Source organism: Sceloporus occidentalis, unplaced genomic scaffold (assembly GCF_023333645.1).
Source record: "Sceloporus occidentalis isolate IW3139 unplaced genomic scaffold, rSceOcc1.0.p SCAF_5, whole genome shotgun sequence".
NCBI classification, from domain to species: Eukaryota; Metazoa; Chordata; class Lepidosauria; order Squamata; family Phrynosomatidae; genus Sceloporus; species Sceloporus occidentalis.
The window spans coordinates 122,049,629-122,075,500 of NW_028316985.1; the positions used below are offsets into that span (position 1 = coordinate 122,049,629).

The window sequence follows — 25,872 nt, forward strand, 5'->3', positions numbered from 1 at the left end:
CTGACCCTGAGTGGTTTCTCATTTGCATTTGCTGAGTCCTGGTTTTGGTGTTCTTCAGGACTGGTAGCCAAACTTTGTTTACTTTAAGAGTTTCTTCTTTCCTGTTGAAGGTGTCCAAGTGTTTGTGGATTTCAGTGGCTTCCCTGTGCATTCAGACCTCATAGCTGTTGGCATGGTCCAGAATTTCAGTGTTTTCAAACAGCATTTTATGCCCAGGATGGTTTGTAACATGTTCTGCTACTGCTGATTTTTCTGGCTGACTCACTCTGCAGTGTCTCTCATATTCCTTGATTTCTGTCTGAACACTGCATTTGGTGCTCCCTATGTAGACTTGTCCGCAGCTGCATGATATATGGTAAACTCCTGCAGCTGTGAGAGGGTCTCCCCTCTCCTTTACTGAGTAAAGCATTTGGTGGCTTTTCTTGATCAGTTTGTAAATCATTTGGAGGTTGTGTTTCTTCACCACTTTGCCTATCCTGTCTGTGACTACTTTGATGTATGGTAAAAATACCTTCCCTTTGGGTGGTTACCAGACTGGCACTTTGGGCCGGCTGGGGGGCAGAGTTGGAGCATCTACATGATGCATGCCCTGGCTCCACCCCAGGGCGTCGTGACTCCATGCACCGCATCACATGGTGCATAGCATCATGGCACTCCTCTGGTGCTGTGTCCACTTTTTGCGGCTCCTTTTCATGCCCTGAAAAGGCCAGATTGACGCTGCGGCATGTGGTTGCTGTGGCCCAGTCTGGCTGAAGAAGGGGCGGCTGGAGCCCTGTAATCTATCTGATTTTTGTATTGGTCGTCCCATAATGTCCATGTGTACAACCTGCTCTCTGACTGTAAGAAGAACAAGAGTAGAGGAGCAATTTAACTGTTATAATTGGATAATTTATAGAATGCATGAGGTCATCCGAGGGGATCTTATGCTTGCTCTGAAGCAAAAACATGAAAAGGTTTCACTGTGTTGCCTAACATTTATTCAGACTAGGGATTATGATACCATGGATGAAATCTATCTAGACTAAACCCAAGACGTGCTACCATCTGATCACTCACGACAGCAAGAATTTTAACTGAAAGAGTAAGCAGTGTAATCCTTCTAGGTTGGTGTGCATAATTAGAAACAAGCCTTTGAAGCCCTGTTGGAACATTGTTTTTAGACCAATTAGATCTGACAGTGTGTCTTCAGGTACTGTATACTGCTTTCTAGGAAGAAATATTACCATGAAGTATGTGGGAGACCAGATGAGTTAAAACATTCCTAACAACTGTATAATGAAGCTTGTTTTCACCAGATATATATTATACACACACACACGTGTGTGTGTGTGTGTGTCAGTACAGCTGGCCCTCTGTATCCATGGATTCTGCATCCACAGATTCTACCATCCACAGCTTGAACCCCCCCCCCACTCCACAAAACAAAATATTCCCAGACAGAAGCAAACCTTGATTTGATTTCTATCCCACCTTTCTCCCAAAAGGGACCCAAGGCAACTCACAATATAAAATTCCCTTCCCTTCTTTCTTTCTTTTAGTTTATTTCTATGCCACTTTTCTCCCAAAAGGGACCCAAGGCAGCTCACAATATAAAATCCCCTTCCTTCATAGAATCATAGAGTTGGAAGAGACCACAAGGGCCATCCAGTCCAACCCCCTGCCATGCAGGAAATCCAAATCAAAGCATCCCCGACAGATGGCCATCCAGCCTCTGTTCATTTATTTATTTAATTCATTTATTTCATTTCTATGCTGCCTTTCTCCCAAAAGGGGCCCAAGGCAGCTCACAATATAAAATTCCCTTCCTTTCCCTTCTTTATTTTATTTATTTAATTTCCACATGCCGCCTTTCTCCCAAAAGGGACCCAAGGCGGATCACAATATAGAATGCCCTTCCCTTCCCTGCCTACTTGGAGAGCCTCCCACTCGCCTCGCCTCCTCTCCCCATTGGCTGCCCAAGAACTAGCCTCCTCCTGGCACGAGTGTCCTCCTGGGGGAAAAGGCTGGGAGGAGGAGGAGGAGGAGTATTGAATTGGGGGAGGCTGCTGGAGGAGAGGCAAGGCTTTGGGAGGAGGAGGAGCAGCAGTAGCCCCTGCTCTGAAGGAGGAGCAGTCCCTGTGCTGCTTTTTTGGCGGGCTCCTTGAGGGCAGCCACCAGGCAGTCTAGACCTGCAAGCAGCCAGGATGCCCTCCTGAGAGGTCACCACCACCACCATCATCATCATCATCATCACCACCTCCTCTTCCTGCTGCTGCCTGCAAGTCCCAAGTCAGCCTCTGCCTCTCCCCAGCAGCCTTGTGCTTCAGCTCCAGTGAGTGGAAATCTCCCCTCCTTCTCATTCCCCCTTCTTTCCCCCACTCCTCTCCTCTTTTATGTGGGCACTTTGCCTGGGAACTTGGTGGAGAAGCTGCACCTTGGACTTTTGCTCCTATGGTTGGGGATGTGCCTTCCAGGGCTGGAGAGTAGTGAGGGTTTGAGGGTTACTCCTTGTCCTACTGTGGAGTAAGATTTTTTTCCCTTAATGTTACTCCTACTCCTGTAAAAAAAACTTGTAGGTAGAGAGATGCTTGTAGCACCTTTGAGACTAACTGAAGGAAAGAAATGGGCACCATCAGCTTTCCTAGCATTCAGTCTACTACTGCCTCACATGCATTATCTGGCTGTAAAAACCTCTTTCTCCTCTACTCTTTCCTCCTACTCCCCAGCTCTGGGGAAAAGACCTGGTTGCTTTGCAAGGCTGGGGTGTGTGTGTATTTGTGTGTGTGTAAGTGTAAGTGTCTCTCTTTGCCTCCCAGGCCCTTCCCCAGTGCAATATAATAAAAGTGATTTTTGGTGTTTGCATGTAATAATAAGTATATTTTGTTACTCCTTATTCCTACTCCTGTAAAAACCTCTTAACTCCCTTACTTCTTACTCCTGCTCTTCCTCCCCAGTCCTGGTGCCTTCAAGGCCTTTGCAACTTATGGGCAAATAAATCTGTCACCAGGTGGGTTGTCTTGAAGAGAGGTTTGTGTTCTGACTGGAGTTTGCCATTGCCTTCCTCTATGACTGAGGGAGTGTATTGATTATATCTTCCTGCATGGCAAGGGGTTGGGTTGGATGGCCTTTGGGCTCTCCTCCAGCTCTAGGAGGCTGTGATTGGCTCAAGGCCTCCAGGTGGGATTCGAACCCAGGTCTCTTGGAATCGAACACTCAAGGCACAATACCCTGCAGGCTTTCTTCAGGGTATCAGGAGTTTTTCAAGACTTAAGTCTACTTCCTCAGATGCATTTGAAGATGCATCTGAGGAAGTAAACTTAAATCTAGGGCGTTTATCTCACTGGGGCTAAGTTTGGCATTGAAGAGCGATTAAAGCACATTTAAAGCATCCCGCAAATAAAGCGAAAATGGCGAGTAACTGTGCGAATGATTATCACACGCAATTGCACAAATAAAATGATATCAGAAATGCATTGTTACTGAAATCTGGAAAGTAAAAAGATGCGCATTAACGCTTCTTTGTGACTACTTCAGTGGCAGGTTTTAGGCGACATCATGTGAAATCATTTTGTGTAATTACGTGATTTTTCTGGGATATTCACAGGATAAACCCCCAATCTCCTTCGTGTGATAAACTCCTAGGAAAGCTCATGCTCCCAACTTATTTCTTTTGGTTAGTCTCAAAGGTGCTGCAAAATCTCTCTGCATACTGATTGAACAGTCTAACACAGCTGTATCTTTGAATTTTAAGAGTACCTCTTTGAGTGCTCAGAAAAGAAAAAAGAGGGAGAGGGTAACCTGTTCTGGGATGCCGCCTGCATATTCTCTGAGCACATGGAGTATCTATATAGACAGGACAGGAGGGGAGAGAATGAGAAAGAACGTGCATTTTGACTGGACTCCTTGTTCTACAGCAGTGACACATCCCTTCATATGCAGAAAACATTATGTGGAAGGAGCTGGAACAGGAGAGGAGAGGAATAATAGTACACCCCCCCCCCAAAAAAAAAAACCTGAGGAATTGAAGGTGGATCAGTGGCTGGCTATACTTTTGGTGGCAAGCCTGGTAACACTGCTGGGTACTCTGCACTCATACCTATATGTCTTTGCTATTAGATGCCATATAGGGCAACCACCCTTTTTCCTCTCCCCCCTCAGATGTCCTGTGCCATTAATAGCTGCAGAGCAGTCAGATGTCAAATTAATATGCTTTCTGCTGTCATAAACTTAAATGCTGGGGGGGGGGGGGACTGAGCATGTGATGAGCTTCTGTCCAGTGTGTAGCGAGTAGTAAGAGAGTCGGAAATCCTGCCAGGAGAAAAGATGGGAAATTTAGTAGTGCCACATTTTGCTTTGCTTTTTAAGGAATGGTGGATTGGTTGCAGCTTCTGGAGTTGAAGAACAGTTTGCAGAAGCATACTTACCTGTGTGGTACAAAGCACTGCAGAAATACAGTCGTCCCTCCATATGTGCAGAATGTGCACTTGGGGGCCATTCACAATAAGAAATAACCCAGTGTGGAAACTGGGCTATTTCTATTGATTTGCCATAATCGAATATCTCCATGACATTTTATCCCAATTCCCGTTCACACTTGGAAACATGGTAAAATGCCATGGAGAGATTCAATCTTGGCAGTCGTGGTGACGGGAGCACATGAGGAGGAAGGAGAGAGAAAAAGGAAAGCAGACCCAGGGCAGGTGTGGGGGGCAGATGAGGAAGAGGGAAAGAGGCGGAAAGCAGATCCAGGGCAGGTGCGGGGGACAGATGAGGAGAGGAGGGACAACAGCGAGGGTAAGATGAAGAGGAGGTAGGAGGAAGAGAAAGAGCATTGGTAGCAGGGGGGAGAGGAGGAGGAAGAAGAGCATAGGTGGTGGGGTGCTCCAAATGAGATCGACTTGTAAGTTCTCATTGGCAGCTCCCACAAAACCCCAGTTCTTTTGAAAAGAACATCTAAAATCCCCATCTCAAAATAACCTGGGTTAAGGGGGATTTGCACTGGGCCCTCCCGAATTCGGATCAGGTAAACCCAGCACAAGTGTGAATGACTCCAATTTAAACTGGTTTGCAAACTGGTTTAAAGTGTACTGGGTCCTTAGAGTTCACGGTCTCACTCTTCACGGGAGGGACAAGCTGCTGTCTTTAAAATGGGCTCCAGTGCCCGCGCACAACCCCGCATACGCACCATGGGCATGCGTGGCATTATTCTCTATGGGACTCGCATATGTGTGCGTCACCATTTTCGCATGGGAGGGGTCCGGAATGGATCCCCCACGAGTTGGGAGGGGTGACTGTAATCCAGTTTGAGACTGTTTTAATTGCCCTGGCTCAGTGCTAGGGAATCCTGGGAATTGTAGTTTATTGTGACACCAGAGCTCTCTGAGTGAGAAGGCTAAACATCTCACAGAACTTCAGTTCCCAGAATTTTCTAGCACTGAGCCAGGGCAATTAAAGTGGTCTCAGACTGGATTATTTCTGTGGTGTGTTTTGGATGTGTAGTTTTCAAACGAAGCTTGCAAACTACAAGTATGCTAGCAACTTCTGTCTCACACTCAGACACACACACACACATCTGATGTGCCTCCATAGCATTACAGATGTGGTAAAGGGCAGCTTGGGGGAAATTCTGTCATGTTCTCTGGGTTGAGCTGGTTCAGGCTGGTGGCAACAGATATTTATAGTCATGCTTCATGACACTATATGCCATTCATGCAAGAACTGTGGCTAGGAATTCATTGGCTCACACACTGTCAAATGAAAACCCGTAGGCTTCACCTCAAGTGAGTAAGGCAAAGCACCAGAACATTTAGCCTTAAATGAAAGTGGGAGCTGGAGAAAAGAGAAGCTGTTTTCTTGACAGCACTAGAAGTTCAGAACTGGCATGTTTCCTGTTCCCTGTCTGTCTGTTCTCTTTACTAGGGTATGTAAATTTAAAATAAAGTTGTGAGCAGAGAATGAAAATTGGGGAGCTCTTCTGCTAACTTCATCTGATGGAATCTGCTACAAGAGGTCCCCCCCCCCCAATTTTTAAAGCAACATTTAAAAATAATATTGGTGTGTATTTGTTCTACTATTATCATTTTCTAGTAAACATTCCATTCTGACAACTCGTGTTTGTTTGTTTTTGTTTTTAAAATCACACCAAGTTAATTTTTGTCACCCATGCTGCGTACATCTCTTGGTCTAGTGAGGGCCCCCAAACTCCTGCAGAATTTACACTTCCAAAGTAAGTGCAAAAAAGATGAGTCCCCCACCACCACCACCACACACAATGATTTTAAAAAGATGGAGTGAGAAGTTGTCTTAGCAGTCTCACTGTTCTGCAGAGGGGCTCCAAATGCATCTAAAGCTCAATGTGATGTTAGGTCTTAGTTAAGCATACATTTGGCTCAACAATCAAGATGAGCCAACAATTTATGGAGCCTTGATTTAATCATAATACATATATACCCATGTATAAGTCTAGAAATTTAAGTTAAATATTTGACCCAAAAGACCTGAGTTGACTTATCCATGGGTCAATGTAAATACTGTACATATATATGTGTTTGTATATATATACAATCATCTGGTGAAAGGCAAGAGTTTAATCTGCCCTGGAAGCACTTATCCCCTTCCACTCACTGCTGGAACTTTGTAAGTTCTTTAGCATTGTTTTCCTTTGCTTCATCCTTTACATCCTTTATTTACATGCTCCTAAATTTTACCTTCGACTTATCCTTGGGTCGTATCAAAATCATAACAAAATCCATAATTTTATCCCCAAAACCTGCCCTTGACTTATACACGATGAGGTCAACTTATAGTCAAGTATATACCATACTTTTTCCTGTCATGTGGTGATATCCAGACTTAGAGAAGACACATTGAACTCAGTCTTAAGTCAAACACTGGGATTACTGCAAGCCATATATCCATCACCAAGCTATGGACCAACTACCCTATGGCACTCTCAGTGGGAGTTGTTAAACCTCATTCTATAGTCACTCAGTTTGTTGTGTTGTACAAACTCATCAGGGACCCAGTCCACTGGCTTATAGCCTTCCTCAACAAGCCAGAGAAATATTCCTAAAACAATCCAAGGTTAATTCTCCGGGTTGCAGCAGAGATTAAGAGACCCAGCTCCTGCCAGATTTGCAGGTTGCAGTTAATTTAACCAGTGTATACCAAGGATGCTGGTTTAGCAGCTTGGGACTTTCTTGAATTTTGGGTTATTGTGATATCCAGATTCAGTCTCTAATGATGTCTGAATTGAAACCATAATTTTTAAAAATCTTCCACTGTGCCAGATGAAGTGCAATTGAACTCTGTGGAAATGAATAAATCTTTTGGAAATTCAAACAGGTAAGTCAAGTAAACTGGATGGGATGAGATTTGTAACTTTTGAAGACATGGGCTTGTGGCTTAAAAGCTCATACTGAGTTCCCTGTTCTTGATCATGTGTAGTAAGGAAAACATGTGTCATTATAATGCTATATTGTGTGTCTCTGTCCATCACTGGTTTTGTTGTACCGTGAGTTGAAACACATAATGTGTACTATGTCATTATTTCCATTATTACTTGTTACGGGGGAGAGGAGGAGGACTCAATATAGGGGTTGCCATTTTCTGTAGCAGCGTGTTCTTCATACAGCTCACTGTACACCTTGACAAAGCTGAGTGACTATTTATGGATTGTTCCACAGCAGTAGAAACAGCCACTGAGGATTGTAGAAGGACATACTTGACTTCATGGAATATTTGACTTCGGTGGCTCAATTTTCCAACTTTCCAAACGTGGAAATGTTTTGAGACATAACACAACTAGCAAAGACTAGTTCTTTGTTTATCATGACTTGATTTTGTGTAATGGGGGGGAGTGACAATAAATGGTATAAGACTGATGAGGACTTGTCTTCACTATATGGTCCCTGGTTCAGACAAGCCAAGTGCTTGCAACCCTCTGATGAAGAGCAGGGAAAAAAATAGATCAGTAACTACTACAGAAATGGGGAAGTCTTTGGCTCTCCAGATCTTTGAATTTTAACTTTTAGAAGCCCCAACCAGCATGGCCACTGGCAAGGAATTGTGGGAATGATTGTCCAAAATCTCTGGAAGGCTAAAGGTTTTCCACCTTTGATCTGCTAGAAAAGCTCTTGATTTCTGCTAGTATGACAAGCAATTCTAAACTTCTACCATGTAATATTTATATTTAACATTTATCTGTGAACTCAGAGGCTGAATAGACTACCCCTTTCAGCATTGGATTGGGGGCAGGGCAATTGCATGCCGCAGCCCTGATCTGGCCTTTCTGCAGTGCAAAAAGGAGCCGCAAAAAGCAGCTCTTTTTTATGTAGCAGAAAGGGCCTCATAGCCACCAGCCCCATGGCTTTTCAGCGTTCGTTTGGTGCTGCGTCATCTGGATGTAGCACCAGAGGAGCGCCATGACACTGCCTGCCGTGCGGTGGGATGTGCGGCATCACACCAGTATGGGGGCGGAGCCGGGGCATGCGTCTTGCGGGCACCACGCCCCCACTCTGTCCCCATGCCGGCCTTTTATTACCGGTCTGTTGAGGCTCTCAGTTCTGTTCTGATTTGTTGTTAATTGCTGTCAAGTTAACTTGCACTTCTGGTGACCTCATGAATGGGAGACCTCCAGATCACCCTATCATCAACTATCCTGCTTATGTCTTGCAGACCCATGGCTGTGGTTTCCTTGAGTCTATCCATCTGTAATGCAGATTTCCTCTGCCTTCTACTCTACCAAGCGTTATTGTCTTCCCATGACCTGGCCAAAGTACAATAGCCTCTATTTAGTCATCTTGGCTTCTAGGGAGAGTTCAAGCTTGATTTGCTCTAGGAACCATTTATTTGGTATGTTTTTTTAAGCAGCCCATAGAACTCTTATGAGACTCCGTTCTGATGCTCAGAACAAATTCCTGGGCTCAGAGTTCTTTGATACTTAAGATACGCCTTTTGCACAGTGTCTTGGATAAGCTGACAAACTGGTAAGTGCTGGCTAGTTTGGACTACAGTGGAAAACAAAGCAAATTCAGTAAGACTGAGACCTGCCCATCCTTGAGATCCTCTTATCCTTTCTATGGGCCAAGTTTTATAGAAGTGGCTACACTGGACTAGAAAATTGTCAATAGTCACGAGAGGTCTTAGTGTTAAATTTTTCTTTCTATTTGTATTTATTTTTTATTTTAATTTGTTTTATTTTTGGTTGAAGGGTGAACAATTGGAGGAATTCAGCAACACAACAAACAATGCTCACCTAATTTATGTAGCTCTGACAATCCCCCATGGTGTGTTTCCTCAGGCCACAAGACAGTGTTGTACACCCCTGCTGGGACCCTTCTTTCCTATGTCTGCACTTTTTTTTGGTCTCTTGACAAGACAGTTTTGAGTGAAATCTAAACTGGCTGCATGTCAACAAAGCAAACAGCTGGTGCTGCTTTCTTGAACAGCTTGTATTCTGTGGAAATGTGGGCTGAAAAGGGCAGGCGTTCTCTTAGTTGGGCCTCTTTGCACATTATGTTTTTAAGGCAAGCATGTATTTCTAGGCCAGATTAAAGTACTTTGCATCTTTCAGAATTGGCAACAATGGTGTTTCTATCTACTTACACAAACCAGTAACAGATTCAGGCTTTTATCCCATCTTTCTACAGTGATGGAAAAGAAACAAAGTATTTGTCAGTTTTGCAGAAGCAGTGCTCTGGTATGAATTTTGCTTATGATTAAACATAGATGAATATTATTTTTGTCGTCTTCTGAAAACACTTGAACCATTTTATGCAAACTGCTTCCAGTGAATATGTTCTACTAGACTTAGATATTCTAGATTCTAAATATAAGTAAATCATATTCTTGCCATTGTCTTCAGTGAACTGTGTCTCGTATCCTGCTACTTTGGTCATAGGTATGCATACTTGGAAGGAAATTTTCTTCAAAATTGGCGTTACTTGCTTTCAAGCACGATTGCCAATTGTATTTCTATTATGGTTTGTGTAGTTAAACAGCTGCATTAAGCAGAAATTTGACATGCAGTGCTTTCTCTCTTACTACATATACTTGTTCAGGAAAATGCTGCAATACATGAATTTCTACTTGTTATGCAGCTGTTAACACATAGGAACACTGTTGGCATCCCTGTTTTTAGACAAATATATGAGTGTCAGTGGGCAAGCGTAGACCTAAACATGTATTAAGTATGCATTGCAAACAAATGACATTGGGGAGGTGAGTAAGGGATTTTTGAGCAAGGGCTGGAGTTTCTAAATGGCTCTTAGAGCTAAATAACTGCATACTTGATTTTTCACATTAGTATGACTGTTGCATGGCAAAAAAGGAAAATGCTGTAAAAAGATTAAAATGATTAATAAAGTTTTCAATTATACTTTTTCTCAGTTGGTTTTCTGTTATACAGTGATTATAAAACAGACAGAAGACAGACTTTGCTTTGAAAATCGTTGGACTAGGTCAGGGTTCAGTTCCCCACTTGACCATGAGAACCTGGGTGATCTTGGGTGAGTCACATCTTCTCAGCCCCAGAAAACACCAGGTTTGCCTTAGAGTTGCCATAATTTGGAAACAACTTGATGGCATACAAAAATAAATTTCAAAAATTAATACAGGTAATATCTTATCCAAAATGCTTGGGCCTAGCAGTGTTTTGTATTTCAGATTTTGGAATACCTGTATTTGTATATACATAATGAGTCATGAAGAGGCTGGAGAGAGACTGAGGATCTTTGAAATAGTGGGCGGCATGGATTCCTGCCATTTCACAGATTTCGCTCCAGCCTTGCAAATACAGTACAAGTACACACTACTCTACTTTTGTTGTTGCTCAGAAAGTTTTAGATTTCAGAATTCTGGATAAAGGATAACCTGTATGTAAATTCACTGGAGTAATCAGTAAGATAACATGATATGTTTCTAAGTTATTGAATGGAAGATGAGTGAGCATGTAGTCCAGATACTTGGACTACAACTCCTATTATCACATATCATTGGATAAGTGTGATAAGAGTGTCCATATTCTATATATTTAGTATCTCTAAGGATGTCTCTTTATGGTATCTATTAGTATTATACAGCGGGCCTGCCATATCTGTGGGCTAGCCATTCACAGACTTAAGCATCCATGGATCGTCCTACCCCATTATTGCCAATGGCAGTGCATGCATGCGGCAACACCAATGCAACCACATACACATTGCCACCCATTCCCTATGGGGTCATTCACACTTTTTTTTTTTAATGAAGAGATTTGCATCTCCATGCCGATTCAGAACTGATTCAATATTGGTTCAGTGTTCCCACTACCTTTACTGTGATTGAATCTCTCCATGCCATTTTAACCCTGTTGCCGTTCATATTTGGTCACACTACCAAAGATGTGGATCATTGCAGCTCTTTAAAAAAGAATTGTGAAAGGGCCTGGTGCCAAATACACTAGTTTAAGCGGGCTTTTTGGTTGCCCCCGGCCTCACAAACTGCACCAAGTGCAGTCGGGGCAAGTGTGAACTTCATGGAAATAAACTGGTTCCACACTGGTTTATTTCCATAGAGTGAATGGGGCCTATAATGGGGCTTGAGCATGCACATTTTTTTCTTATCCATAGGGAGGCCCAGGACCAAACCCCAATGAATGGGGAGGGCTGTACTTTGAAAAAGGTACAGCAGGGATGGACACTTCGCTTGTCTATTTGCCTGTTTTGCAAATTTGCACTGGTTATGGCTAGAAATGACTTCCAGTTTCAACTGCCCCCCTCCAATTTTAGGAACTATTAAGCCAAAAGAAGCCATGGGGACCACACCTGTCTTACAGGAGAACAAATTTTCCTAGACCATAACTGACCTTATTTTACATTTTTATAAACTGGACGGTGGTGAGGGAAATCTCCAGAGCCCATAGAAACATATGAGAAATACCCCAAATGAAAGGAATTTGTGCACTTGGTTGGATGCAAAATAAATTAGTTGACTCTCAGTTCCATTGTTAATTCATATCTAATTTTTCACAATGGATTCCTTTTTAAAAAAGAAATGGATCAAAGACATTTTTAATCAGATAATCAAACACACTTTTTGATCTGATCAAAAGGTTTTCAAATTTAATTTACCTAACTGATTCAATAATATGCTTCTTATTGATTAAAACATTTCCACCCTAAAAGAGATGCAGTTCTGCCTTCTGGTTCTCTCTCTCTCTCTCTCTCTCTCTCTCTCTCTCATTCTCCACTTCTAGCCCTATCCCCCTCTTTCCATCTTCTTGTCAAACACAAATGGTTTCCTGGACTCTTGCCACCTTTTTATGCAAAAGCTTTAAATCCTGAGCTGATGGAAGCTAATGTCAACATTCTTATTTTGCCCATATGCAGACATTTGAGAATAAAGCAGTAGATGAAACAAAGCCCTATTAGATCTTTGATGAAAGAGATGGCAAGATTGTTATAAATCACACTTAAGAGAGAGAGATTTGGCTGTGAAGAAGAGAAGGATTATTTCAAACTTTTTGACATTTTCTTTTAAAGGCTTGCCCACACTGTAGAGATTGTATACTCAGGTATTTGAACAAATGCTCAAAATATTTATTTTGCATGACACATGATTATGAAGTATAATTTAGATTTTTTTTCTGTGCATTTTTCTAGCTTATATTTAAAAACACGTAAGTATTCTTACAATGTTAATGCAAAAAGTCAATACAATTGCTAAATACTGTGGAGAGAGAAAGAGAAGGAGCGGGTGCTACTGGTGTGGAATGGCAGCAGGACATTCTGACAAGATGGTAGACTGCTGGCAAAGATGGACAAATGCCTTTAGCAAGCAGAATGAGAATGGGTTGAGGTTTGTGGAAATCTGTTGTTGGGTAAAGCATACATGAATGGGCTTCATCCAACAGCATTAGCTTCCCTCAGCCTTTGTATGCACATCAGATGAATTGGAACTTTTTCTTTCTCTGCCTGCACCATATGATGACAGGAACAGGTGGCACTAAAATGGAGAATAGACAGCATCATCCACTTCATTTTGTTGAGAAATAATTTACACATGGGAAAAATTGATATCCAAAATGTAATGGACAATATATCCAGTCTGAGCAGCAAACTGGGTGGGTGAATTTTATTTATGTAGTGTGGTGTGCTGTTTTAATGCTTTGATGCTTTTTCTTTTTCTTTTTTAAAACTTTTTAAATGGTGTTAACAATGTTAACAGTGATCAGAAATCACTGATCAACGTTGTGATGTACAGTAATACTGTATAAACAGTTCAGTCCTCTGAAAATGTAAAGAAATCACTGAGCCGCGATGTTGGATAATCCGGAATGTCGGATCGTCAAAGGTTGGATAATCGAGACTCTACTGTATTTGGCTTATGCGGTGTGTGTGTGTGTGTGTGTGTGTCTAGAACGGATCCCCCGCATAAGCCAAGGGCGCACTGTACAATAGATTGGACAATTGTAACTTTAGTGCTCAGTTGTATATCTTAGGATCTTTTCTGGCTCTTTCATGGGTGCAAACCATGATTAGGTGTCAAGATTCATAAGCAGAGTTAATTAGTATGCAGTTTAAGATAGGGTTTTTTATATATAGCTGCAAAGTTGTATCTTTTTATAATGTTCCTTTTAAAATACATATTCTATAGTACACTTGTGAATTGTTAAGTAAGTGTATATGACTGAGTTGTGGACTGTGGTGTATTACCTCTAAATCAAAATAGTAAACGAGGGTTCTGTGTTTGAAATGCAAGGTAGAGAAAGCAAGCTATCATTTTCTCCTGTGAAGTTCACTGAAGACCTTTTTTATTTTGGGACATCTCAAATTGTGTGAACTTTTAAACTCATAGACCATATTATTTAGTACATCACTATGTTTTTCTTTCTTACAAAGGCATCTTTAAAGATAAATCTTATTGGTTAAATATTATGTACACAAAGTTTTATTTTTCTTGACTGAAATCTACAATCTATGTTTAAAGCCAAGTTTAGAACTACATTATTTGGATGTTCATTTTATTGCCTAAGAACATTATTACAGCAAGTTGGAAGTATGGCTACTGTCAGTTTGACTTGTTTTTTGTTTGTTTTTGTTTTCTTTTTTTTACTCAAAGAAGTGACAGATGGGGTTGCACTTAGTTCAGTGAACCAAATAAAGATCAGAACTTGCATTAAATTACTGTTGATGCTGCATCTTCTTATCCACACAAAAGTGGTTCAGAGAAAACCTGTTGAAAACTAAGCGAGATGTTTATATTTGATTATATTATACTTATTTATATAACAAAATCCTTTTGTTAGCACTTCTTCCACTTCTAAATGGGATGCATATCTTATAATTTCCTATTATTTTCCTGTGGGCAATTAAGTATGTGGTAAAGTTTTAACAATCATTGAAAAGATTAACATACATAAAGGAAAAACTGCTTTTTGTGTGTTGCTTTATCCAGGTGGTACAGAACGTACAAATGTGTCCTTATTTCATTATTCTTGATAGTTCAGAACTGTGTTTAATTTTCTATAAGAAAAGAATAATTAGAATTTCATCTTTATGTGAATACATAAAGCCATTTTTCTAGTACATCAATTTTGAGTTTTGCCACAATAATCTTTCTAGTCCATCTAAACAAGCTCTTGTTCTGTATTCTAGAATTTTAACAGGAGTTGGGAATAATGGCTAGGAACCAAAGAGCTACACAGAATGCACCAAAGAGCTAGCACTATCCCAGAGTGAATTTCAAGGAAAGCGTTTTCCCCACCACACTATGAGGTTGCATTCTTAAAACCCCTATTTATTGGATATATGGAGCCAGTGATAAGGCTGTTTGTTTCTTGTTCAGTGTTTTAAATATGGTTCTAGTAAAAAATAAAGTATGTGGAAATAGTATGTGGAAGAGTATGCAATATGTTTTGTAAGCCCCCAATCTTTAAAGTAGAAAGAACTTAAAATGGACACATTGACCCTAGTGGTCATACCACTGCCAGAACAACAACAACATGGCTCAGGCCCAGGCCATTTGGCAAACCATATCTCTCTGTATGAGCTGTCCTGGGCTCTGAGATCATCTCAGTGACTGCCCCTAGACTCTGGAAATATCTTCCCAGGAAGGGCAGAATGGTCCCCTCCTTGTTGTCCTTCCATCAACAGGTTAAGCCTTTTTTATTATTCAGACAGACTTTTAAAACAACGTTTTTAAAGAATGGGCCAAGGGTGCTGTAATGTTTTAATTGTACTCTTTTAAAGAGTTTTTATCTCTTTAAATTGCATTTTGTTCTTTTAATGTGTGATGTGTTTTAATACTCTTAACGGTTTGATTCTATTTTAATGCTTACTTTTTGTATGTTTTAATTGTATTGTTCTTTTAAACTGTGAGCTGCGTTGAGTCCCAATTGTGTGTGTTGAGGGAGGGAGCGGGGTATAATTACTACTACTACTACTACTACTAATAATAATAATTAATTTACTTATAGCCCACCCAATCACTAGGAATCCGTGCGGGTTACAACAGTAAAATAAAATACTAAGTGGTCCCTTCCTAACCTTCTCCCCAATATTAAACCTAGAATTAAACAGCCAGAGTTTCAAAACAATAAAATTAAATGCTACATAACAGGATGGCATGGGAAAAGTGGAAAGGGAGAGTGAGCATGAATGAAGGTGCTTTTTCTTATAGGTTTCTATTCATTTCTTCACAAGGGGAACTGTCATGGTTCCTACTCGATGTCTGATGAGAATGTTAAGACCTCGCCAAGAAGGAGAGACACATTAGGAGATCCTCCTCTTTGGAAAAAAAACCCACTCTTCAAGTGAAATGAATATATAAGAGGTACACTAAGGAACACTCTTTCCTTCAGTGTATGGTATACTCAAAATGATGCCCGAGGAAGGCTTTAGTCTCTGTTCCAGGGACAGGCAAATTTTGGAGTCTGTATTGGACCCATTTGAACCTTGCTGGTGTGGAAGGACTGGTCACATAATCTTTTAGTGCCCCGTTTACCAGCTCCAGAACTGTTTCATTTGGGGTTGGTAACTTGCTTTTAAGGTGGTTTTGGGGACATTTATACTTGTGGGAATGGTACCATGACTGTAAATGTAAACAGGAAAGTTACATGATTATAAGTAACTTGTCACAGCTTGACTGACAAAGAGGATGGCAACCATGTTTTTTTCTAATGTGAAGTTGAAGGCTTTCATGGCCAACATCCATAGTTTTTTGTGGGTTTTTCAGGCTATGTGGCCATGTTCTAGAAGAGTTTATTCCTGATGTTTCACCAGCATCTGTGGCTGGCATCTTCAGAGACATAAAACAAATAAATAAATATTGTGCTTGGAAAAATTCAACAGTGCTTTTTCTTATGATTCTTTTGAAAATGCTGTACTAAATATGTGATTCCAAGCAAAGGAAGATATTTTACATACTCTTTGTTATTTGTATATGGGCTACAGAAAGTAGAGATTATTACAAAATAAAATCTAAGGAACCAAGCAGCAGGTCATTGAGAAGACGTGATGACCAAATGGTACCAGGCAATCATTAAAGTTCCTGCAGTAACAGGAGCAATGTAAGCCTCATTGATTTTTGTGTGTTCAATTTATTATTCAGAATCTCTTGACAGATGTCCAAGATCATCCTAGCTCAAGTTTTATCTAGATTTTGCGTAGGTCACCCAGTACTTGCATGTTTGTGTCACATTGGACTTTTCCATAGATGATTATCTATCTGAAAACTTTACATCGTTGCCTTTTGAGACTTGCCATCTATTATCATGAGGAACAGACTCATGCAAATAACGAAGTGCTAATTTGATTATATTCTCCCATCTGTTTCTACCTCCTGTGTGTGTTTTTAAAACCTTACGGAAATATACAAACTCTTAGGTCTGTGATTTTCTTATAACTATGAATCCATTTAGGAACTAAAATTTCTTCTGTTTATGAGGGATTTCCTGGATGTCCATGAGGAAAATCTGAAAAATCAAGAGTTTAATTTAGGCTCTAAAGTATCATATGTGCATTTTTAAAATGGCTGGAAGAGAAAATATTAAATATGAGATATGGTGTGATATTATTTAGTATTTCTTCCAGTTTTAAAATTGAAATTAGATTAATTTAAAAGGATTGCAGCGGCCTCAATCCGGCTTTTTCAGGGACGGCCTGTTTCACCTCTAAGATATCTTTTCCCCATGTTTATTTCACCTGAGGAAAACAAAACTCTGTATACCTGTCTTTGCAGTGCATAGATTATTTTAAGTTAGCCAGCAAACTTCAGTTGCATGATCTATAAAGGGGAAAAAAATAGAGGAAAATACATATATGTGTCTCTGTGTGTGTGTGCATAGCTGTTAAAGTGGCCTAAATACCCTAAAGGCACAAGATCTTGTCTGATCCTGGATGTATGTTAAGCAGGGTCAGCCCTATTTAATACTTGGATGGGAGACTGCCCACAAATTCCAGGTGCTATAGGCAATATTTCAGAGGAAGGAACTGGAAAGACCACCTCTAAGTACTTCTTGCCTAAGAAAACCCTATGAAATATATGGGATCTCCATTAGTCAAGAGGTGGCTTGAAAGCATACACAAACACCTGGCTGTTAAGCCATGTCTCTGCTTAAAAGCAAGAACCTGGGAATGAATGTTTTAAATTCTGTTGCCCTTCGTGACTTTTAAAAACTGCTGTGGTAGTGGGGGTGAGTATCTTTCTCAATAAGGGCAATAGATAGGAACAAGGAATTGCCTTTTATTTGTCATTCTTTTTAAATAAAACTTTTGACATAATGCATACTAGCAAGCTCCTGCCTTCTTACAGCACATTGCATGTGGTTTGTGGAATGGTAAAAGGGAGGAAGAGAAGAGTACCCTTGCAGCGCTCATGCAAAGTATATAGCCCTTTCCTGGCTGCACTAGACAGACACCCTGTACTTTGCACAGCACATACTTTAAGCATAGAAAGTTGCAGCATATGCTTGGGTTAACAGAAGGTCACTTGACATAGCCATTGCACAGTCAGATTTAAAATCTCTGATCAGGTTCCCAATTGATTTCAAAAGGTGCAGCACTTAAAAAACGCAGCTCTGCATAAATATCTTAGTTGCATATTCCTGAGAGTTTCTCTCACTTGTTTATGAACTTTGTTTAAAAATTTGGATTTTTAAGTAACTAAGTGGGGAGAAGGAGGAAAGGTAGCAGGAAAGTATTTCTTGCCCTGTTACTGATACATTAAGTTCTATTTAAAGTAAAGAATGCATCTTGAAAATTGAACTCTCTGGCTTTGGTTGCCTCAGATATAAATAAGTGTTTCTTCTACTTCGGAGTACAGATTTTATATTATATTAAGGGACATATTATATATTAAGTTTTCCAGAATTGATTGGACACCTGAGTTTTAAACACACATAATAACATTCTGCTAGAGAATTGCATCACCTTGTTTCTTTTTGGTTGAGCATTAACTCTGACCTTATGTTAAATACAATGTAGAACAAATCTGGAAGAAAATGAACTGCTTTAGCAGGTCTCTAAGGGCTGAAAGACTGAATCTGAATAGAAAGCTTAGGTAGCCATGAGGTATACAAAAGTCCATAATTTTACAGTCAAGGTATACAAGATGTGTATGTTCTTGTTGAAATCAGTGGGGTTTAACACTGATCTTTGTTAAGACTGTGCAGGTACAAAGAATGCATGTTCTGGCCATTTCATCATGGCTAATTATCTAATTACCAAAATTATCCTTGTTAGATATGTCCCCCCCTTGCTCTTCATAGCTGTAGTCCTTGAAGCCATGTAGCATCACCTATATGTTCGTTTTTAAGTTGGTCCCATCATATAGCCATTAGGGCTGAAGGACGGGATATAATTACCTAAATAAATAAATAAATAAATAAATAAATATTGCTTTACAGATAAGATATTATCTCAAAAACTGACCAAGGGTATAGAAGAAAATTTAAAAGTTGTACAAAGTGGAAAGCTATCAAATATTGCTGGACAGCCTTACCTTTATCACAAGAACAAAACAATCATACAGGTGACATGGGTGACTGCTGAAAGATCAAGTAAATGTTTCATAGAATAAATCACGCCTTTCTAATTAATCAGCAATTTCTTTTAAATAGGTAACAAATGTGAAAATTACATAGAAATAGAAAGTGTTGGCGAGCTTAGTGAAGATTGGCACAGGAACATTGTAATCTCTGGGTAATAGGTAAAACACTGTTATTAATCAACTTAAAACACATAAGTATAAAGCTTTCCTTTTTAGCAGTACAGCTTGTTTCCTATCATATGAATGTGTGATCAGATTGCGATAGTTTATCAGTCATCCATATGAACTTTCTTCCACGGATCACGCCACTGAATTGGATGGAACTTAATTCCAAGTAGCTTTGTTACCAAAGCCTCAAACCTGGTATTCCTGTTTCCAAAGGTTCTCAGCATGGACTGAGCAAAGTCTCTCACAGAGTCTAGAAAAGTTACTTTTTTGGACTACAATTCCATGGCCATTGTAGTGGGGAATTTGTAAGGTGGAGTGCAAACAGTAAAGTTTTCTGAACTGTCCTGTTGAAACAAATTATACTCACAGGGGTGGATCCAGATTTATGCTAAGAATATGTCACTGGAAAATCTTTTGTCTACATAAATTTGTGAACTTTTCATCCATGTTTTGGTCCAAATAGTCATAATAATCTCTAGGGAGATTTATTTGTAATGTACACAATCAGAAGATTATCGATATGACATTTTTATTTTTAATACCAACCTGAGAGCTAGAATGAGACTGAATGGGACAACTCACCAGTCTTCAACACTTTCAACTTACAGCAAGGACCTCTCCTTTCTCTTAATACCATGGTATACTATGGTTTCAGAGAAGCATACTTTCTGTTGTGATAATTCATTAATTTATAGATACTTGTGTATTTAAATAATGTAATGGTGATACTATTTATTAAAAATGTTGATCACTTTTCTCCCCACCAGGGCTCCCAAAGTGATGCACAACAACCTCCCTCACGCAGGCTCTCTAAGACAGTTCTTGTATGATTTTGCACATTTTTAACATATGAACAAATCTGATCATTTATTCACATGCATATTCAAAGTAAACAGTTTGCATTATTTGACTGAAATAATGCACATATAAAATAGTTGCATCTGAATATGTGGCAAAAGAATTCTTTAGGCCAATGTGTGTGTCTACCTGCCATTCTGCTAGTCTGTCTGTTTTCACTGGAGTAATGGAGTAGAAAAGAAGGTAACTGCACTTGAAAAATTCAAAATAAAAACATTTCATTACTACAAGCTGAATACATATTTCCTTAGGATATGAAAGGCAGTGGATAAATTAGTGAATGTGTATTTGCAGATATTCATATTTTTACATTAAAACTGGATATACGTTCAATTTGCACTTTGTTTTTAAACTAGAGAACAAAAAGCACCAAAGTTTAGTTGGCACAATACATGTACAGCATTGGTGGCTTGTGTCAATGGCATATGAGGATGGCTTTACTTGCATTCCATTCAGAAGCAGCAATTAGGTACTTACTAGTGAATTTACTGTGGGGAAATCAAAGTAATTTAATAGCAGATTCATAACTGACCACAGTCTGTGCTCAGTTCCTCACCCACCCAATTCCAGGTTCAAGAAACATGAATGGTTCTTGCTTGGAATGCAGTTCAAGCTTTTTAGACCATGGTATAATATAATCTTTGCTAAATGACAAGAGATGCAGGTTTATTTTGGTGCTTGGGCATAATTGTAGCACTTCTTGCTAAACACAGCTTTTAAAATATGAAAAAGGTGGATAATTATAAAGTAGTTGTAAGAGCCCGTCTCACAATTGGTGTGCATATACATCTGTGATGGATATAGAACAGAGAGTACAGAGCAGTTTCCTTTGTTACTGAAGGAGGCAATAGTTAATTGAATCTCACCCACCCACCCAGAATGTTCCCAGAGACAATCTGTGACTGTAAGGCGGCAGAAATCATGCTTTCTGCCAAATTTTGTCCCCCAGGGTTGGAATAGGAACATTATGTAGCTGCTGTGTGGAAAAGAAATGCCATTTCACATGTGGAGGCTTAAATACTCTTGACCTGGGTTAGCTCAGCATAACAAAGTCCCAAGACCCTTGACACAAAATGCTGGCTTGTTCCACCATATCCCATATCCCCCAGTACTCGAAGTATATTCCTAGACTGGTACAAAAATTAGAAGGATGTTCACATTGTAACTGAAAAGATGGCTCCAATGCTATCTATAAAGTGTTGACCATGGGTTTGTATTTTTCTTTCAAGGGTGCTGCAGGTAGCTATGGTAGTTCAGAAGAGAAAATTGGTCTCTGGTCCCAGTACCCTTGTGGTATATTTGTATCATGTTGATTTTCTCTTACTGAGGTCAGAAGAGTGGCAGCTATGTGCATGGAAATGACGAACTCAGTTGCTTACTATCCAGTCATGCACAGTGTTTACTGTTTGTACCAATTGTGAAATTTGTCTTCATGAACCCTCTTGGATGAATAAGCTGGGTCCAGTTGCATGGAAAGATAAAGCAGTTGCCAACCAAATCCTTGATCCCACTATGGAAGGAGAAACCAGCTAGAGACAGGACCAACTAAGGGAAAAAATGAGGTAATTATTTGCTGGTTCCAGATTGGTATTTCATCCTCTAGCTAGGCTGACAAACTGGCTTGCCTTAAACATTCTCCCTCTTTCTTGCATCATTCTCCTTTCTAATTGGAGTAAGGATTAATTTAACCTTCCATTTAACCCCCCTCCTCCCCCTCTTGCACAAACTACTGTGTATAGGATGCAGTAGATATAGATATACATATATGTAGATATAGAACATTTTTCTTAAACTGCTAAAGTTTATTCAGTGCCGATGCCTTTAAAAGGTTAGTTCCTCCCACAGTTTGCTTTAAAAAAAATCACTGTTGTGAGGTGGAGCTGAGTACAACACTGCCAACAAAATTATAAGTAGTTGCTTCAGTTTGCTTGGGAACATCTGGACTTGGAGGATGATATATAGTAGCAGTTCTGTGTCTGTTTTAAATACACTGAAAGCCAGATTCGGTTACCAGTGGTAGCAGTTACACAGTTCCTAGGATCTTCTGTCTTTGGAATGGATTAAACCTTCTTTCCTGTAAACCTGAAGCTGCCTTCCACTGAAGTATTTGTATGAGCTTATCTTTAAGCTGGCAGCACTTCTGCATATCAAAAAAGACACCGTGTCATTATTTTTGGAAAATCTAGCAAAGTGCAACAGAGATATTTAGAAGATACATTTTGCAGAATTCTTAAAGACAAAAAAAAGGTGTGGTAAGTCTATTTAATATTTCAATAGGTGTTTGGAAATGAAAAATGAACAAAAGATCGAAGTTGCTACTTTGCTCTTAACAACTGCAGTTGTTCTGTGAATCCAGTTGTTCTCTGTGTGTAACTGGTCAGCTGTCAATGCTGTTCATATTATGTCATGGTTAAAAAAAATGCTGGGTTTCTTTTTGCAGGATTTGATTTACAGAAACATATGAAGTTTTTCCAAGTCTTGCCATGATTGTGATGCTGCCTTCTTCTGAGATTGGTGATAACCATGCTGACTTCACAATAAAAAATGCTAAAGTACTAATATTTTTAATTTTGCACATGCTTATAAGAAATGTTTTGGGAGGTTTTTTTAATAAAGATTTTTACTAAGCTTTAAAAAGATGTGATAAAGCTAAGGCTACAGTCCTGTGCACGCTTATTTAGTACTGGTCCCTCTGAACTCAGCATGGCTTACTTCTAAGTAAACATGAATAGGATGGTACTGTGAACTGTGCTATGAACTGATATTTTAAAATGTCAGATTCTGATTAAAGTACGTAGAAAATGTATTCATGCACAACATTGGAACTGTCAATGATTGCTGCATGAGGTACAAACAGGAAGGTTGAAATTTGCAGGGCTTGGTGATGCTGAAGATGAGAACAGAATCTGGAACAGCCTTCTGAAATCTGGTGCTCTCCTGATTTTTGGACTTCATAGCTCATCAGTCATAGCCATCATGCTCATTGATTAGGGGTGATGTGAGTTGTAGTCAAAAACATCTGGCCGACATAAAGTTGGGAAAACCTTATCTATATCCATGGTGTTAAGCTGTTTTGCTTTTTCTGTAAATGGGTCTGTGCCCATGGTTTAATGCAAGAGTAGAGAAAGTTTGGCCAAGTTCCTGTTTTTGTCTCCTCAAGTCCTCAGGAGACTTCACAAAATCCCTCACCTCATCCAGATATTTTTAACAATTCAGCTGTTTTTGAACAAGTTCTGCCCAAAACACAAATGCCATAATTGCCAAACATGCTCAGTTGGATCCTCTTCCTCTGTTCTTTCCCCATCTTCCCTAAACTAAGGCCAAAATGAATACAATTGGTCATTTTTCAGTTAAAAACCAGAAGGCCATGCCAACAGTGGGAAATGCTGGATTTGGCAGTCCAATAACATCTGGAGAGTGACATAATTCCCACCCCTGCTTTACTGGGTAGGATCAGACTCCTAAAGCTGGTTTATCCCAGAGGTACTTCTCTGCACTGGGAGTAATTCCGAAAGCCCTAAAATTATGGGACAAGACTGACCTGGTACCCTGTTTGCTTCTAAGTCCAGATAGCTGGGTTGATTGGATCAGTTTTGCTCTTCCAGGGAGCAACAAAACTAAATTAAAACCCTCAATAAAGATTTATTCAACGCAGTAGCAATGCATGGGGAACTGAAAGCTGGAACCAGCCTGTGGCAGATTCCTGTCCAGCATGTAGTCTCTCCTCCTCTGACCCTGTTCAATAGCAGCAGGCTGCCGTCCCTTCCCCTGTGGCAGTCAGCTGCATTTCCATGCTGGACTGAAAACAAAGAAGCTTTCCCCTTCTTTTTTCCTCTCCTCCACCTAGTACAGAAGGATGCTCACTTGAACAGACTCTGTGTATAGATAGATGAATGCCTATGAATGGGGCATGTGACTTGGGAGGGGGGAGAGTGTGTGTAAAAGAAGCAGAGAGTGAAGAGGTGGCAGAGAGGGAGTGAGAACAGAAAGTATTGAGAGCAGGGAAATAAAATGGATGGCATGAAAAGAAAGGAAGAAAAGGAGGGCCCTTTCCATTTTTCGTTGGGTTCCACCAGGCACTAGTCATACTCACTGTGTTGTATGGAGCTACTGATGACCTCAGTTTTGAAAAAGTTTCTACCTCCTTTTTTGTTCTTTAATTTGGAACAGGATGCAAGGCATAATTGGCCTGTGACCCATGTTATTCCATGCAATCTCTTAATCAGGAAAAATCAGGTCATCGCTGGTACTGCCCTGAAAGTGTAGTGTATGACAATGCATGTGCTTAGGTCCCTATGGGGTAGAAGCAGAAGTTAACAATACTGAAGTTGGCTTCTGTTGACTGTTCAATTATGTGATCTGAAGGTTTCCAATTTAAAAAGCAATAGGAAGTGTGTGTGTGGCACGTGTGTATTTTATCTTGGCTACTGGAGAACTTGAATTAGCTCAAAGAAAAACTTTAGCCCTATTAAAACAATGAGCTAACAAATGTGTGCACAGACTGCGTGGAGTTGCATGTGCCTCTAAAAGTGCTTTGGATGTCAGCTATAGGTACTTGTGATTTTCATGCAATTTGCACAAAGGACTGAAGGGAGAGTCTAAGTATGTCCTTCCCTGAAGTGGTAATGGACACTAGCACTAGGGATGGGGCCAGCACACATTTTAATGTTCCCACATGCCCAGTCTGTGCCTTTGTACATTCACTTAAATGCCTGAATAGGTAATTTGAACCTAGAGCGATGCCTAGAAAAACATGCTGTGTCTGAATGTTGCTGGGTTAATGACATGATAGATTCAAATACTGGGTGTATAGCAAAGTACCTTTAAGGAGTAGGATGGCCATTTTTGCTCTACTTTATGGTGTACTGGACACCACACAAAATGTAGCAGTCTTCTTCATGTCTGGCTAAGCACCAAATAATTCCATCCATCTCCTTTTCAGCCAAGTGATGAAAAGGTTAATGTGGATATGAATCATTCTGGCTTACGTAGAAGACTTGTAATCTAAGCAGGAGTCATTAGCAGCCAAAAATTGAGGGTAAAATGAAAAGGTTGTGTGTTGAAAGGTCATACAGGGAAACCTTTTGTCAGCTTGCGCACAGCTATACGTCTTAAGAAAAAGCTGATACCACTTAGTCTAACAGCCAACTCAGACGCACTTAACTTTATCAGAACATGGTGCCTCTGCAAATAATCATGGAATAAAGGAGACTGCACTTGATTGGATGGAAAGTGGGTGTCTGTAATGGTCTTAGACAAGTTCTCAAAGGTGAACTGTATCAAGGATGAACATTCTGGCTGAGGCAATATATGATTAAAGAGATTCAAAGAAAAAGGGGTCCCCCCCCCTAGATAAAATAAATATGATGTGATAGCTCCAAAAATATTACTTACTATTTCTGGAAAAGAAATATATCTATCTTTGGAGGAATATACAAGTATTTCTAAACCTTATCTGATGCCAGCCCTTCATTTTTTGAGCCAGGGTAGCGTTATGTGTTCAGGCTGTGTTGACTGTATTGGGAATGGCTCTGTTGCTATATTGTCACCCAGTTGTGGAAGGGGGATTGAGAAATTATTCTCACTTTGGGAATAGGAAATCCACTAGAGCTCAAGAAAAGGGATACAGCAAGCTAGAAATAACCTGGATTGAGGCCTGGGAGCAACCAGCAAGAAGGGTCTCTATATCCTCACTAAACAAGCAGGTGCATATATGGAGAAACTCTGAATTCAACTTCCCTACAGCATAGTGTAAAGATCCACATGTGGACCTTACATTATGCTGACCCATTTACAACCCCACTCAACTTTCTCAAAGCCTCAAAATCACCTCATCAT

At 40.1% G+C, this 25,872-nt stretch overlaps 1 protein-coding gene across 2 annotated transcripts in view; it reads left to right on the forward strand.

Annotated features, from left to right (window-relative positions):
* Positions 1–2,194: 2,194 nt before the first annotated feature.
* The window catches only part of LOC149312761 (cationic amino acid transporter 2-like), a 59,041-nt gene continuing 35,363 nt past the window's right edge, over positions 2,195–25,872 (forward strand). For both annotated transcript variants that reach the window (XM_089525307.1, XM_089525308.1), the window contains exon 1: positions 2,195–2,311. The gene's annotated coding sequence lies outside the window, so the exon portion shown is untranslated. The remainder of the gene's footprint in view (positions 2,312–25,872) is intronic.